The 16,259-nt window shown below is 47.9% G+C and overlaps 10 non-coding genes across 10 annotated transcripts; 7 read left to right on the top strand and 3 right to left on the bottom strand.

Annotated features, from left to right (window-relative positions):
• Positions 1-1,875: 1,875 nt before the first annotated feature.
• On the top strand, positions 1,876-2,016 carry LOC130224157 (U4 spliceosomal RNA). Its single transcript, XR_008837230.1, has one exon. It is a non-coding gene; the product is annotated as a U4 spliceosomal RNA (small nuclear RNA).
• Positions 2,017-2,374: 358 nt separating this feature from the next.
• On the bottom strand, positions 2,375-2,456 carry trnas-gcu (transfer RNA serine (anticodon GCU)). Its single transcript has one exon. It is a non-coding gene; the product is annotated as a tRNA-Ser (tRNA).
• Positions 2,457-6,826: 4,370 nt separating this feature from the next.
• trnay-gua (transfer RNA tyrosine (anticodon GUA)) lies at positions 6,827-6,913 on the top strand. The gene is given in 2 exon segments: positions 6,827-6,863; positions 6,878-6,913. It is a non-coding gene; the product is annotated as a tRNA-Tyr (tRNA).
• Positions 6,914-9,220: 2,307 nt separating this feature from the next.
• Positions 9,221-9,293, top strand: trnar-acg (transfer RNA arginine (anticodon ACG)). Its single transcript has one exon. It is a non-coding gene; the product is annotated as a tRNA-Arg (tRNA).
• An 825-nt stretch (positions 9,294-10,118) lies between these two features.
• On the top strand, positions 10,119-10,205 carry trnay-gua (transfer RNA tyrosine (anticodon GUA)). The gene is given in 2 exon segments: positions 10,119-10,155; positions 10,170-10,205. It is a non-coding gene; the product is annotated as a tRNA-Tyr (tRNA).
• A 94-nt stretch (positions 10,206-10,299) lies between these two features.
• Positions 10,300-10,371, bottom strand: trnae-cuc (transfer RNA glutamic acid (anticodon CUC)). The gene has a single exon. It is a non-coding gene; the product is annotated as a tRNA-Glu (tRNA).
• A 2,424-nt stretch (positions 10,372-12,795) lies between these two features.
• trnar-acg (transfer RNA arginine (anticodon ACG)) lies at positions 12,796-12,868 on the top strand. Its single transcript has one exon. It is a non-coding gene; the product is annotated as a tRNA-Arg (tRNA).
• A 1,170-nt stretch (positions 12,869-14,038) lies between these two features.
• trnar-acg (transfer RNA arginine (anticodon ACG)) lies at positions 14,039-14,111 on the top strand. Its single transcript has one exon. It is a non-coding gene; the product is annotated as a tRNA-Arg (tRNA).
• Positions 14,112-14,936: 825 nt separating this feature from the next.
• Positions 14,937-15,023, top strand: trnay-gua (transfer RNA tyrosine (anticodon GUA)). The gene is given in 2 exon segments: positions 14,937-14,973; positions 14,988-15,023. It is a non-coding gene; the product is annotated as a tRNA-Tyr (tRNA).
• Positions 15,024-15,117: 94 nt separating this feature from the next.
• Positions 15,118-15,189, bottom strand: trnae-cuc (transfer RNA glutamic acid (anticodon CUC)). Its single transcript has one exon. It is a non-coding gene; the product is annotated as a tRNA-Glu (tRNA).
• Positions 15,190-16,259: the final 1,070 nt, after the last annotated feature.

Here is a 16,259-nt window from a genome sequence, read left to right on the forward strand (position 1 = left end):
TCCGTTTTCAGGATATGGCCATAGGTTGAGGTAATCACCCCTTTCACCTCATCCAGATGGCTGACAATGTCCGATGTGAACTCCTTCAAAATGCTAAGAGGGTGCGAGTAAAACACCTCCCACAGAATCACCAGTGCTCTCTCAAATACCAGAGGATAGTGAGCGACAGGGATGGGATTGGAACACATGCATGCAAAGCACAATCGATTAGCAGTCCATCACCCTTACCACTCAGCCACCTTGTCACATATGTTCTCACTTTCCTGATGGAGGCTAGACTGTGGCACAAATGTGTACATGTATGTTTTTGCAACTATTTTCGGTAAGATGACACTCAATTTTGCCATAACATGCTTCGAAGAGGGTGCAAGTAAGTTACCTACCACGTAAATACCGGGCTCTCTTAAACGAATGACCAGGCTGGAATTCGACTCACACATGCAAAGCACAACGGATTAACAGTCCATCGCCTTAACCACTCAGCCCCCTCGCTGCACATATGGGTGCTCTCCTAATGGAGGCTGAACTATGGCATATACGTATGTTTTTGCAGCTATTTTTACTAAATATTACATACAATTTTGCCATAAACATCCCTTAAGACGCTGAGAGGTGCAAGTAGGAAACCTTAGACAGAAGCAGTTGCCTCTCTCAAAACAGTGAAATCATGAGGATGGGATTTAAACCAGAACTTGCAGAGTACAACATACTAACCTAAGCACTCGGCCACCTCGTCATGCGTACGCACAGCGTTGTGCTAGAGAAAGGATTAACTTTTGGGACTCGAATGGATGTTCTTACAGAAAAGATGAAGATAAAGGTTGTCATAAGGAGCTTTATCAGTAGCTCTGATCAGTGCCCCAGAGTTAAGGCTGATTTATACCTCGGCGTCAAGCTCACGCGTATGCTACGGCGCAGCCTACACGTGGTTGCATAGCACCTCGCTGTGGCCGTCGGCGACATTGACGCGCACCTCTCAAAAAATGTAACGCGTACGCGTAGCTCTGAGATTGGTCGACTTGGTAGCGCTGACGAGTGTGGCCGGAGGTGAGAGCCGCACGAGCGTGAAGCAGCGGGTGTTTAAAAGTGTGGAGTCCTATGAAGGAGCTCCGCATGGAGACTGTTGTTTTGTTGTTACCTTTTAATGAAAGTTGTTGCACGTCCACTGGTTCCTGCCTCAAAATGAGGGAATTTGAGCCACATGCACATTAAGGAAGCGTTCAGACAACAAAACACCAGCGAAGAAACTCAACACAGAGAAACATAAACACCTACTGCCAGCTAGCGTTTCGGAAGTGTATTGCAGAGCAACAGAAACAGTGCGCAGAAGTATAAGTGCACGGCTACGCGCAAGGCTTGCGCCGTGGATCACGCTGATCACTTGACACAGAAGTATAAACCAGGCTTCATGGTTCAACATTAACTGCAACATGTTTCTTCTGGTTTTGTTGGAGAGAAACTAGACAGAATGCCTGAGTCTAAAAACGGCAGCATAGCTGACCTTGGATTTCTGTCAAAATATGGTTTCAGTGCCCTTGCATTCTTCATTACCTTACCCCAATCCCTGTACAGCCCAATAAATACATACCAATCTCAACCCTTTTCTCTGCCGTTCAACGTTGTGACTCCGCCCCCTTTACCAGATTACCTACAATTCTCTTCTCCCAGATTCACATAAGTAGTGTATACTTTTCTTTAAGTAAAAATGAAACAATGTATAAGTAATTATTTTTGGACAAATCAATAACCTGTTCTGCAGACACAGCATGCACTCATTGGTGCCAGAAGGCTGATTGCTGGCAGTTTAAAGTTTCATGCCACCTTGTCGTTGCATGTCCAGATTGGTACACAGAAGAGTTCGTAGCTGTTATAGCTATACTTTCGCAGAGGCAATATCGTAGCCTATGAGGTCTATCCGAGGCGTGATCATTGCTGGTTGAAAACTTTACCCAATACCTCGCTGAGATGACTTGAAATACAGTCAGCTCTGGCAATTTTTGTCAGCCTCTTAGTAGGCTTAATGTTCTGTTGAAAAGATAGCTGTGCTTCTGTTTCTTTAACATGTTGCAACTTTCGTGTAGCTCCTAAACATGCAGCAGGCTGGATTAACCTGTACCATAACATTCTTCAGAATGCAAGCAGAGTGCGTGTAAGAAACCTTCCATGGATGCACCAGGCTCTCTAAAACACTAAAGCAATTGAACGACAAGAATGGGATTTGAACTTACACAGGCGGAGCACAATGGATTAGCGGTCCATCCCTGCCAGAGGCTGGATTAACTTTTACCATAACATCCTTCAAAACGCTAAGAGGGTGCGAGTAAAACACCTTCCACGGAAGCACCGGGCTCTCTCAAAAACCAGAGCATTTGAGCGACGAGGATGGGATTCGAACCCATGCGTGCAGAGCACAATGGATTAGCAGTCCATCGCCTTAACCACTCGGCCACCTCGTCACATACGTTTCCACTTTACTGATGGAAGCTGGACTGTGGCACATATGTGTACGTGTATGTTTTTGCAACTATTTTCGGTAAGATCACACTCAATTTTGCCATAACATGCTTCAAAGCACGAAGATTACCTTCCACGTAAACACCGGGCTCTCTTAAACGAACGACCAGGCTGGAATTCGACTCACACATGCAAAGCACAACGGATTAGCAGTCCATCGCCTTAACCACTCAGCCACCTCGCTGCGCACATAGGTGCTCTTCTAATGGAGGCTGGACTATGGCATATACGTATGTTTTTGCAGCTGTTTTCGCTAAATATTACATACAATTTTGCCATAAACATCCTTTAAGACGCTGAGAGGTGCAAGTAGGAAACCTTAGACAGAAGCAGTTGCCTCTCTCAAAACAGTGAAATCATGAGGATGGGATTTAAACCAGAACTTGCAGAGTACAACATACTAACCTAAGCACTCGGCCACCTCGTCACGTGTAAGCACAGCATTGTGCTAGAGAAAGGATTAACTTTTGGGACTCGAATGGATGTTCTTACAGAAAAGAAGATAAAGGTTGTCATAAGGAGCTTTATCAGTAGCTCTGATTAGTGCCCCAGAGTTAAGGCTGATTTATACCTCGGCGTCAAGCTCACGCGTATGCCACGGCGCAGCCTACACGTGGTTGCATAGCACCTCGCTGTGGCTGTCAGCGACATTGACGCGCACCTCTCAAAAAATGTAATGCGTACGCGTAGCTCTGAGATTGGTCGACTTGGTAGCGCTGACGAGTGTGGGCGGAGGTGAGAGCCACACGAGCGTGAAGCAGCGGGTGTTTACAAGTGTGGAGTCCCATGGAGGAGCTCCGGATGGAGACTGTTGCTTTGTGTTTACCTTTTAATTAAAGTTGTTGCACGTCCACTGGTTCCTGCCTCAAAATGAGCGAATTTGAGCCACTTGCACATTAAGGAAGCGTTCAGAAAAAAACAAAACACCAGCGAAGAAACTCAATACAGAGAAACATAAACACCTACTGCCAGCTAGCGTTTCGGAAGTGTATTGCAGAGCAACAGAAACAGTGCGCAGAAGTATAAGTGCACGGCTACACGCAAGGCTTGCGCTGTGGATCACGCTGATCACTTGACACAGAAGTATAAACCAGGCTTTATTGTTCAACATTAACTGCAACATGTTTCTTCTGGTTTTGTTGGAGAGAAACTAGACAGAATGCCTGAGTCTAAAAACGGCAGCATAGCTGACCTTGGATTTCTGTCAAAATATGGTTTCAGTGCCCTTGCATTCTTCATTACCTTACCCCAATCCCTGTACAGCCCAATAAATACATCCCAATCTCAACCCTTTTCTCTGCCGTTCAGCGTTGTGACTCCGCCCCCTTTACCAGATTACCCACAATTCTCTTCTCCCAGATTCACATAAGTTGTGTATACTTTTCTTTAAGTAAAAATGAAACAATGTATAAGTAATTATTTTAGCCTGCAGCAGGCTGGATTAACCTGTACCATAACATTCTTCAGAATGCAAGCAGAGTGCTTGTAAGAAACCTTCCATGGAAGCACCAGGCTATCTAAAGCAATTGAACGACGAGAATGGGATTCGACCCCCCCACACAGGCAGAGCACAGTGGATTAGCGGTCCATCCCTGCCGGAGGCTGGATTAATTTTTACCATGACATCCTTCAAAACGCTAAGAGGGTGCGAGTAAAACACCTTCCACGGAAGCACCAGGCTCTCTCAAACACCAGAGCAAATGAGCGACGAGGATGGGATTCAAATTCACACATGCAGTGCACAATGGATTGTAAGTGCATCACCTTAACTACTCGGCCACCTCATCACGTATGCGCCTACTTCTTTGATGGAGGCTGGACTGCGGCACATATTTGTATATGTATGTTTCTGCAATTATGTTCGGTTAGATGACTTTCAATTTTGCCATAACATGTTTCGAAGCACGAAGATGGTGTGAGCAAGAAAACTTCCCCGAAAGCACCGGGCTCTCTTAAATGAACGACGAGGATGGGATTTGAACCCATGCATCCAGAGAACAATAGATTAGCAGTCCATCACCTCAACCACTTGGCCACCTTGTCATGCATTTAGGTACTTTCCAGATGGTGGCTGGACTATGGTATGTATTTGCAGCTATTTTCGGTACAGACGACATTACATTTTGCAGGAACATCCTTCAAAACGCTAAGAGGGTGCGAGTAAAACACCTTCCACAGAACCACCAGGCTCTCTCAAATACCAGAATATGTGAGCAACGTGGATGGGATTGGAACGCACACGTGCAGAGGACACCCGATTAGCAGTCCATTGCCTTAACCACTCGGCCACCTTATCACATATGTTCTCACTTTTCTGATGGAGGCTGGACTGTGGCACATTCTGCGGCGCGTTCAGTTCGCGAGGCTCAGTGTCTCTCCAGTTTCTGCAATTTTGCAGTATTATTCCTGCTCATTTCGGGTCTGTTCGTGCAGAACAGCAGTGCCTTTACGTCGTACACCCGACAGGACATCTTGGATATTGGTATGTGCATTCCGGACTGTTTTATTAACAATCTTCGACTTATCCCTGAGATCGCCAGAACACCCGGGCCTGAGAGCCCTACCCGGCCGGGCGGAAGTGCTCGAAGGCGGCGCAGAGAATGTAAACAAAGACGGGGGAAGCGTGGCGGGCTAAGAGCTAAGCTAAAGCTAACACCACACCGGCTCTCTTTACCCAGCATCTTTCTCGCCAATGTACGGTCACTAGTGAACAAAATGGATGAGATTCGACTGCACATCAACCACAGCAAAAGATTATGGAACTGTAATGTCATGATTTTCACAGAAACATAACTAAACAGCAGGATACCAGACAACGCTGTATCACTAACGGAGCATCAAACATTCCGAGCAGACAGAACGGCGGATGACTCCGGTAAGACCAGAGGCGGAGGATTATGCATTTATATCAACAAAGCTTGGTGCACAAACTCTGTCGTCGTTGGGAGACATTGCTCTGTTAACCTGGAATTTCTAATGGTTAAATGTAGACCGTTTTATCTGCCACGGGAGTTCACCTCCACCATAATAACTGCTGCTTATACCTCCCGACGCTGATGCCAAGCTCGCTATGAATGAACTTCATGCAGCCATCAGCAAACAACAGACTGCTCACCCGGAGGCTGCTTTTGTTGTTGCGGGGGATTTTAATCACTGAAACTTAAACACAGTGCTCCCCAAATTCCATCAAATTATTTTCTGCCACACAAGGGGAAACAAAACTTTAGACCAAGTTTACACAAACATGTGTAACACCTTCCACGGAGGCACCGGGCTCTCTCAAACACCAGAGCAAATGAGTGACGAGGATGGGATTCAAACCCACACATGCAGTGCACAACAGATTAGAAGTGCATCACCTCAACTACTCGGCCACCTCATCACGTATGTGCCTACTTCTTTGATGGAGGCTGGACTGCGTCACATATTCGTATATGGATGTTTCTGCAATTATGTTCGGTAAGATGACTTTCAATTTTGCCATAACATGTTTCGAAACACGAAGATGGTGTGAGTAAGATAACTTCCCGGAAGCACCGGGCTCTCTTAAATAAACAACGAGGATTGGATTCAAACCCACGCATCCAGGGAACAATGGAGTAGCAGTCCATCGCCTTAACCACTCGGACACCTCATCATGCATTTGGCCACTTTCCAGATGGGGGATGGACTATGGAACATAAGTATGTATTTGCAGCTATTTTCGGTACAGACGACATTACATTTTGCAGGAACATCCTTCAAATCTATTGCGCTCAGAGCTGCTTTCATGCCTGTGCAGTTCGAACATATCTTTGTCGCTAGAGCTCAAAGCTCACCATAGAGGTGAAAAGGAAGTTCCCTGACCGGGTCTCCGACCTTGGATCTCAGGTCTTCTATGGAGGGACTGTCAGGAATCCTGTAAGAGCATCCCATCCACACAACCTCTTGCCATAAAAACAAAGCAGACTTTGTGGTGACGGAACTCCAGGTTGACAGAACCTTGTCCTTATTTCAAACAATGTTCTAACAAGGTGCTGAACAGAGTGCCAGTGGCACAAAGGATAACGCTTATGACTATGGATGAGAAGATTCTAGCTTACGGAAACCATGAGACTATATGAGATCAGAAAGAACTGAAGTTTGTGCAGACTGGCCCTCACAAGTGAAATCTCCCATATGGTCTAGCGGTCAGGATTCCTGGTTTTCACCCAGCGGCCCGGCTTGGACTCCCGGTATAGGAAGGCTTGAGCGTTTTTGCTTCTGCCCTTTTTGGCCAGCAGTCGGACTGCAGCAACCTTAAGAGGGTGGGCTTGTGGAAAGCTCTCATAAGCCTTCGATAGCTCAGTTGGTAGAGCGGAGGACTGTAGGTGGGTTGTTGGCAATCCTTAGGTCGCTGGTTCGACTCCGGCTCGAAGGAGATCTTTTGCGCTCAGAGCTGCTTTCATACCTGTGCAGTTCGAAAATATCTTTGTCGCTAGAGCTCAAAGTTCCCCATAGAGGTGAAAAGGAAGTTCCCTGACCGGGAATCGAACCCAGGCCGCGGCGGTGAGAGCGCTGAATCCTAAACACTAGACCACCAGGGAAGGATGGCAGAATTTTGCCCTCAAGCCTAACTGTGGGCCTCCACGCAAGTATGCTGCAGCTGCTCTGTTAAAAATGGCACAACTTGCCATAATAACAAAGCACAGCATGTGTTGAATGAACTCCGTGTTGACAGAGCCGTGTCCTTATTACAAGCAACAAGCTAACGATGAAAAACTAAGCCGAGAGGGCCAGTGACGCAATGGATAACGCGTCTGACTACTGATCAGAAGATTCTTGGTTCGACTCCTGGCTGGCTCGCTTTGGTCTTTTTGCTTTGCTGTCAGTCAGTGCACTGCGGTCGCCTTCCCCCCCGCTGGAGCTGCTCAGTGCCACTCTGGAGTGAATCGAGTTTCTGGGGCCGCCAGCACAGAGCCCGTGGGGTGCTCCCCTGGTTTCAAAGGCTGTCCCAACTGCTGATTTTTCTTAACGTCTACTACAGCTACACCAACCATAAACCCAGCCAACTTTTTGCAAAAGTTCCTACCACTTTGAAGTCACCCAGCCAACTTGCAGCGTAATCTCTTCCTCTTGTAAGTCTCTGAGCTGCAGCAATACCTAAGTGCTCTGATAAAACATGCATAAAATAAACTATGGCTTTTAACCTCCTCTTGAAGAGAAGAGAGAGTCTCCGACCCTGGATCTCAGGTCTTCTATGGAGGGACTGTCAGGAATCCTGTAAGAGCATCCCATCCACACAGCCTCTTGCCATAAAAACAAAGCAGACTGTGTGGTGATGGAACTCCAGGTTGACAAAGCCTTGTCCTTGTTTCAAACACAGGGAAGGCTGGCAGAATTTTGCCCTCAAGCCTAACTGTGGGCCTCCACGCAAGTATGCTGCAGCTGCTCTGTCAAAAATAAATCTAATGCTTGTAACCTCCTCCTGGCGAGGAGAAAGTCTCAGACCCTGGATTACAGTTCTTCTAGGGAGGGACTGTCACATGCTCTGTGAGAGCATACTATCGACACCACAACTTGCCATAATAACAAAGCACAGCATGTGTTGAATGAACTCCGTGTTGACAGAGCCGTGTCCTTATTACAAGCAACAAGCTAACGATGACAAACTAAGCAGACAGCAACCTTAAGAGGGTGGGCTTGTGGAAAGCTCTCGTAAGCCTTCGGTAGACCACCAGGGAAGGCTGGCAGAGTTTTGCCCTCAAGCCTAACTGTGGGCCTCCACGCAAGTATGCTGCAGCTGCTCTGTTAAAAATAAATCTAATGCTTTTAACCTCCTCCTGGCGAGGAGAAAGTCTCAGACCCTGGATCACAGTTCTTCTAGGGAGGGACTGTCACATGCTCTGTGAGAGCATCCTATCGACACCACAACTTGCCATAATAACAAAGCACAGCATGTGTTGAATGAACTCCGTGTTGACAGAGCCGTGTCCTTATTACAAGCAACAAGCTAACGATGACAAACTAAGCAGACAGCAACCTTAAGAGGGTGGGCTTGTGGAAAGCTCTCGTAAGCCTTCGGTAGACCACCAGGGAAGGCTGGCAGAATTTTGCCCTCAAGCCTAACTGTGGGCCTCCACGCAAGTATGCTGCAGTTGCTCTGTCAAAAATAAATCTAATGCTTGTAACCTCCTCCTGGCGAGGAGAAAGTCTCAGACCCTGGATCACAGTTCTTCTAGGGAGGGACTGTCACATGCTCTGTAAGAGCATACTATCGACACCACAACTTGCCATAATAACAAAGCACAGCATGTGTTGAATGAACTCCGTGTTGACAGAGCCGTGTCCTTATTACAAGCAACAAGCTAACGATGACAAACTAAGCAGACAGCAACCTTAAGAGGGTGGGCTTGTGGAAAGCTCTCGTAAGCCTTCGGTAGACCACCAGGGAAGGCTGGCAGAGTTTTGCCCTCAAGCCTAACTGTGGGCCTCCACGCAAGTATGCTGCAGCTGCTCTGTTAAAAATAAATCTAATGCTTTTAACCTCCTCCTGGCGAGGAGAAAGTCTCAGACCCTGGATCACAGTTCTTCTAGGGAGGGACTGTCACATGCTCTGTGAGAGCATCCTATCGACACCACAACTTGCCATAATAACAAAGCACAGCATGTGTTGAATGAACTCCGTGTTGACAGAGCCGTGTCCTTATTACAAGCAACAAGCTAACGATGACAAACTAGGCTGAGAGGGCCAGTGGCGCAATGGATAACGCGTCTGACTACGGATCAGAAGATTCTAGGTTCGACTCCTGGCTGGCTCGCTTTGGTCTTTTTGCTTTGCTGTCAGTCAGTGCACTGCGGTCGCCTTCCCCCCCGCTGGAGCTGTTCAGTTCCACTCTGGAGTGAATCGAGTTTCTGGGTCCACCAGCACAGAGCCCGTGGGGTGCTCCCCTGGTTTCAAAGGCTGTCCCAACTGCTGATTTTTCTTAACGTCTACTACAGCTACACCAACCGTAAACCCAGCCAACTTTTTGCAAAAGTCCCTACCACTTTGAAGTCACGCAGCCAACTTGCAGCGTAATCTTTTCCTCTTGTAAGTCTCTGAGCTGCAGCAATACCTTAGTGCTCTGATAAAACATGCATAAAATAAACTATGGCTTTTAACCTCCTCTTGGAGAGGAGAGAGTCTCCGACCCTGGATCTCAGGTCTTCTATGGAGGGACTGTCAGGAATCCTGTAAGAGCATCCCATCCACACAGACTCTTGCCATAAAAACAAAGCAGACTGTGTGGTGACGGAACTCCAGGTTGACAGAGCCTTGTCCTTGTTTCAAACAATGTTCTAACAAGGTGCTGAACACAGTGCCAGTGGCACAAAGGATAACGCTTATGACTATGGATGAGAAGATTCTAGCTCACGGAAACCGAGACTATATGAGATCAGAAAGAACTGAAGTTTGTGCAGACTGGCCCTCACAAGTGATATCTCCCATATGGTCTAGCGGTCAGGATTCCTGGTTTTCACCCAGCGGCCCGGCTTGGACTCCCGGTATAGGAAGGCTTGAGCGTTTTTGCTTCTGCCCTTTTTGGCCAGCAGTCGGACTGCAGCAACCTTAAGAGGGTGGGCTTGTGGAAAGATCTCATAAGCCTTCGATAGCTCAGTTGGTAGAGCGGAGGACTGTAGGTGGGTTGTTGGCAATCCTTAGGTTGCTGGTTCGACTCCGGCTCGAAGGAGATGTTTTGCGCTCAGAGCTGCTTTCATACCTGTGCAGTTTGAAAATATCTTTGTCGCTAGAGCTCAAAGTTCCCCATAGAGGTCAAAAGGAAGTTCCCTGACCGGGAATCGAACCCAGGCCGCGGCGGTGAGAGCGCCGAATCCTAACCACTAGACCACCAGGGAAGGATGGCAGAGTTTTGCCCTCAAGCCTAACTGTGGGCCTCCACGCAAGTATGCTGCAGCTGCTCTGTCAAAAATAAATCTAATGCTTGTAACCTCCTCCTGGCGAGGAGAAAGTCTCAGACCCTGGATCACAGTTCTTCTAGGGAGGGACTGTCACATGCTCTGTGAGAGCATACTATCGACACCACAACTTGCCATAATAACAAAGCACAGCATGTGTTGAATGAACTCCGTGTTGACAGAGCCGTGTCCTTATTACAAGCAACAAGCTAACGATGACAAACTAAGCAGACAGCAACCTTAAGAGGGTGGGCTTGTGGAAAGCTCTCGTAAGCCTTCGGTAGACCACCAGGGAAGGCTGGCAGAGTTTTGCCCTCAAGCCTAACTGTGGGCCTCCACGCAAGTATGCTGCAGCTGCTCTGTTAAAAATAAATCTAATGCTTTTAACCTCCTCCTGGCAAGGAGAAAGTCTCAGACCCTGGATCACAGTTCTTCTAGGGAGGGACTGTCACATGCTCTGTGAGAGCATCCTATCGACACCACAACTTGCCATAATAACAAAGCACAGCATGTGTTGAATGAACTCCGTGTTGACAGAGCCGTGTCCTTATTACAAGCAACAAGCTAACGATGACAAACTAAGCAGACAGCAACCTTAAGAGGGTGGGCTTGTGGAAAGCTCTCGTAAGCCTTCGGTAGACCAACAGGGAAGGCTGGCAGAATTTTGCCCTCAAGCCTAACTGTGGGCCTCCACGCAAGTATGCTGCAGCTGCTCTGTCAAAAATAAATCTAATGCTTGTAACCTCCTCCTGGCGAGGAGAAAGTCTCAGACCCTGGATCACAGTTCTTCTAGGGAGGGACTGTCACATGCTCTGTGAGAGCATACTATCGTCACCACAACTTGCCATAATAACAAAGCACAGCATGTGTTGAATGAACTCCGTGTTGACAGAGCCGTGTCCTTATTACAAGCAACAAGCTAACAATGACAAACTAAGCAGACAGCAACCTTAAGAGGGTGGGCTTGTGGAAAGCTCTCGTAAGCCTTCGGTAGACCACCAGGGAAGGCTGGCAGAGTTTTGCCCTCAAGCCTAACTGTGGGCCTCCACGCAAGTATGCTGCAGCTGCTCTGTTAAAAATAAATCTAATGCTTTTAACCTCCTCCTGGCGAGGAGAAAGTCTCAGACCCTGGATCACAGTTCTTCTAGGGAGGGACTGTCACATGCTCTGTGAGAGCATCCTATCGACACCACAACTTGCCATAATAACAAAGCACAGCATGTGTTGAATGAACTCCGTGTTGACAGAGCCGTGTCCTTATTACAAGCAACAAGCTAACGATGACAAACTAAGCAGACAGCAACCTTAAGAGGGTGGGCTTGTGGAAAGCTCTCGTAAGCCTTCGGTAGACCACCAGGGTAGGCTGGCAGAATTTTGCCCTCAAGCCTAACTGTGGGCCTCCACGCAAGTATGCTGCAGCTGCTCTGTCAAAAATAAATCTAATGCTTGTAACCTCCTCCTGGCGAGGAGAAAGTCTCAGACCCTGGATCACAGTTCTTCTAGGGAGGGACTGTCACATGCTCTGTGAGAGCATACTATCGACACCACAACTTGCCATAATAACAAAGCACAGCATGTGTTGAATGAACTCCGTGTTGACAGAGCCGTGTCCTTATTACAAGCAACAAGCTAACGATGACAAACTAAGCAGACAGCAACCTTAAGAGGGTGGGCTTGTGGAAAGCTCTCGTAAGCCTTCGGTAGACCACCAGGGAAGGCTGGCAGAGTTTTGCCCTCAAGCCTAACTGTGGGCCTCCACGCAAGTATGCTGCAGCTGCTCTGTTAAAAATAAATCTAATGCTTTTAACCTCCTCCTGGCGAGGAGAAAGTCTCAGACCCTGGATCACAGTTCTTCTAGGGAGGGACTGTCACATGCTCTGTGAGAGCATCCTATCGACACCACAACTTGCCATAATAACAAAGCACAGCATGTGTTGAATGAACTCCGTGTTGACAGAGCCGTGTCCTCATTACAAGCAACAAGCTAACGATGACAAACTAAGCAGACAGCAACCTTAAGAGAGTGGGCTTGTGGAAAGCTCTCGTAAGCCTTCGGTAGACCACCAGGGAAGGCTGGCAGAATTTTGCCCTCAAGCCTAACTGTGGGCCTCCACGCAAGTATGCTGCAGCTGCTCTGTTAAAAATAAATCTAATGCTTCTAACCTCCTCCTGGCGAGGAGAAAGTCTCAGACCCTGGATCACAGTTCTTCTAGGGAGGGACTGTCACATGCTCTGTGAGAGCATGCCATCGACACCACAACTTGCCATAATAACAAAGCACAGCATGTGTTGAATGAACTCCGTGTTGACAGAGCCGTGTCCTTATTACAAGCAACAAGCTAACGATGACAAACTAAGCTGAGAGGGCCAGTGGCGCAATGGATAATGCGTCTGACTACGGATCAGAAGATTCTAGGTTCGACTCCTGGCTGGCTCGCTTTGGTCTTTTTGCTTTGCTGTCAGTCAGTGCACTGCGGTCGCCTTTCCCCCCGCTGGAGCTGTTCAGTTCCACTCTGGAGTGAATCGAGTTTCTGGGGCCGCCAGCACAGAGCCCGTAGGGTGCTCCCCTGGTTTCAAAGGCTGTCCCAACTGCTGATTTTTCTTAACGTCTACTACAGCTTCGCCAACCGTAAACCCAGCCAACTTTTTGCAAAAGTCCCTACCACTTTGAAGTCACCCAGCCAACTTGCAGCGTAATCTCTTCCTCTTGTAAGTCTCTGAGCTGCAGCAATACCTAAGTGCTCTGATAAAACATGCATAAAATAAACTATGGCTTTTAACCTCCTCTTGGAGAGGAGAGAGTCTCCGACCCTGGATCTCAGGTCTTCTATGGAGGGACTGTCAGGAATCCTGTAAGAGCATCCCATCCACACAACCTCTTGCCATAAAAACAAAGCAGACTGTGTGGTGACGGAACTCCACGTTGACAGAGCCTTGTCCTTGTTTCAAACACAGGGAAGGCTGGCAGAATTTTGCCCTCAAGCCTAACTGTGGGCCTCCACGCAAGTATGCTGCAGCTGCTCTGTCAAAAATAAATCTAATGCTTGTAACCTCCTCCTGGCGAGGACAAAGTCTCAGACCCTGGATCACAGTTCTTCTAGGGAGGGACTGTCACATGTTCTGTGAGAGCATACTATCGACACCACAACTTGCCATAATAACAAAGCACAGCATGTGTTGAATGAACTCCGTGTTGACAGAGCCGTGTCCTTATTACAAGCAACAAGCTAACGATGACAAACTAAGCAGACAGCAACCTTAAGAGGGTGGGCTTGTGGAAAGCTCTCGTAAGCCTTCGGTAGACCACCAGGGAAGGCTGGCAGAGTTTTGCCCTCAAGCCTAACTGTGGGCCTCCACGCAAGTATGCTGCAGCTGCTCTGTTAAAAATAAATCTAATGCTTTTAACCTCCTCCTGGCGAGGAGAAAGTCTCAGACCCTGGATCACAGTTCTTCTAGGGAGGGACTGTCACATGCTCTGTGAGAGCATCCTATCGACACCACAACTTGCCATAATAACAAAGCACAGCATGTGTTGAATGAACTCCGTGTTGACAGAGCCGTGTCCTTATTACAAGCAACAAGGTAACGATGACAAACTAAGCTGAGAGGGCCAGTGGCGCAATGGATAACGCGTCTGACTACGGATCAGAAGATTCTAGGTTCGACTCCTGGCTGGCTCGCTTTGGTCTTTTTGCTTTGCTGTCAGTCAGTGCACTGCGGTCGCCTTCCCCCCCGCTGGAGCTGTTCAAATCCACTCTGAAGTGAATCGAGTTTCTGGGTCCACCAGCACAGAGCCCGTGGGGTGCTCCCCTGGATTCAAAGGCTGTCCCAACTGCTGATTTTTCTTAACGTCTACTACAGCTACACCAACCGTAAACCCAGCCAACTTTTTGCAAAAGTCCCTACCACTTTGAAGTCACGCAGCCAACTTGCAGCGTAATCTCTTCCTCTTGTAAGTCTCTGAGCTGCAGCAATACCTTAGTGCTCTGATAAAACATGCATAAAATAAACTATGGCTTTTAACCTCCTCTTGGAGAGGAGAGAGTCTCCGACCCTGGATCTCAGGTCTTCTATGGAGGGACTGTCAGGAATCCTGTAAGAGCATCCCATCCACACAGCCTCTTGCCATAAAAACAAAGCAGACTGTGTGGTGACAGAACTCCAGGTTGACAGAGCCTTGTCCTTGTTTCAAACAATGTTCTAACAAGGTGCTGAACAGAGTGCCAGTGGCACAAAGGATAACGCTTATGACTATGGATGAGAAGATTCTAGCTCACGGAAACCGAGACTATATGAGATCAGAAAGAACTGAAGTTTGTGCAGACTGGCCCTCACAAGTGATATCTCCCATATGGTCTAGCGGTCAGGATTCCTGGTTTTCACCCAGCGGCCCGGCTTGGACTCCCGGTATAGGAAGGCTTGAGCGTTTTTGCTTCTGCCCTTTTTGGCCAGCAGTCGGACTGCAGCAACCTTAAGAGGGTGGGCTTGTGGAAAGATCTTATAAGCCTTCGATAGCTCAGTCGGTAGAGCGGAGGACTGTAGGTAGGTTGTTGGCAATCCTTAGGTCGCTGGTTCGACTCCGGCTCGAAGGAGATCTTTTGCGCTCAGAGCTGCTTTCATACCTGTGCAGTTTGAAAATATCTTTGTCGCTAGAGCTCAAAGTTCACCATAGAGGTGAAAAGGAAGTTCCCTGACCGGGAATCGAACCCGGACTGCGGCGGTGAGAGCGCCGAATCCTAACCACTGGACCACCAGGGAAGGATGGCAGAATTTTGCCCTCAAGCCTAACTGTGGGCCTCCACGCAAGTATGCTGCAGCTGCTCTGTCAAAAATAAATCTAATGCTTGTAACCTCCTCCTGGCGAGGAGAAAGTCTCAGACCCTGGATCACAGTTCTTCTAGGGAGGGACTGTCACTTGCTCTGTGAGAGCATCCTATCGACACCACAGCTTGCCATAATAACAAAGCACAGCATGTGTTGAATGAACTCCGTGTTGACAGAGCCGTGTCCTTATTACAAGCAACAAGCTAACGATGACAAACTAAGCAGACAGCAACCTTAAGAGGGTGGGCTTGTGGAAAACTCTCGTAAGCCTTCGGTAGACCACCAGGGAAGGCTGGCAGAATTTTGCCCTCAAGCCTAACTGTGGGCCTCCACGCAAGTATGCTGCAGCTGCTCTGTCAAAAATAAATCTAATGCTTGTAACCTCCTCCTGGCGAGGAGAAAGTCTCAGACCCTGGATCACAGTTCTTCTAGGGAGGGACTGTCACATGCTCTGTGAGAGCATACTATCGACACCACAACTTGCCATAATAACAAAGCACAGCATGTGTTGAATGAACTCCGTGTTGACAGAGTGTTGTCCTTATTACAAGCAACAAGCTAACGATGACAAACTAAGCAGACAGCAACCTTAAGAGGGTGGGCTTGTGGAAAGCTCTCGTAAGCCTTCGGTAGACCACCAGGGAAGGCTGGCAGAATTTTGCCCTCAAGCCTAACTGTGGGCCTCCACGTAAGTATGCTGCAGCTGCTCTGTTAAAAATAAATCTAATGCTTGTAACCTCCTCCTGGCGAGGAGAAAGTCTAAGACCCTGGTTCACAGTTCTTCTAGGGAGGGACTGTCACATGCTCTGTGAGAGCATCCTATCGACACCACAACTTGCCATAATAACAAAGCACAGCATGTGTTGAATGAACTCCGTGTTGACAGAGCCGTGTCCTTATTACAAGCAACAAGCTAACGATGACAAACTAAGCAGACAGCAACCTTAAGAGGGTGGGCTTGTGGAAAGCTCTCGTAAGCCTTCGGTAGACCACCAGGGAAGGCT

This window comes from Danio aesculapii, chromosome 4, assembly GCF_903798145.1.
Source record: "Danio aesculapii chromosome 4, fDanAes4.1, whole genome shotgun sequence".
Classification (NCBI taxonomy): domain Eukaryota; kingdom Metazoa; phylum Chordata; class Actinopteri; order Cypriniformes; family Danionidae; genus Danio; species Danio aesculapii.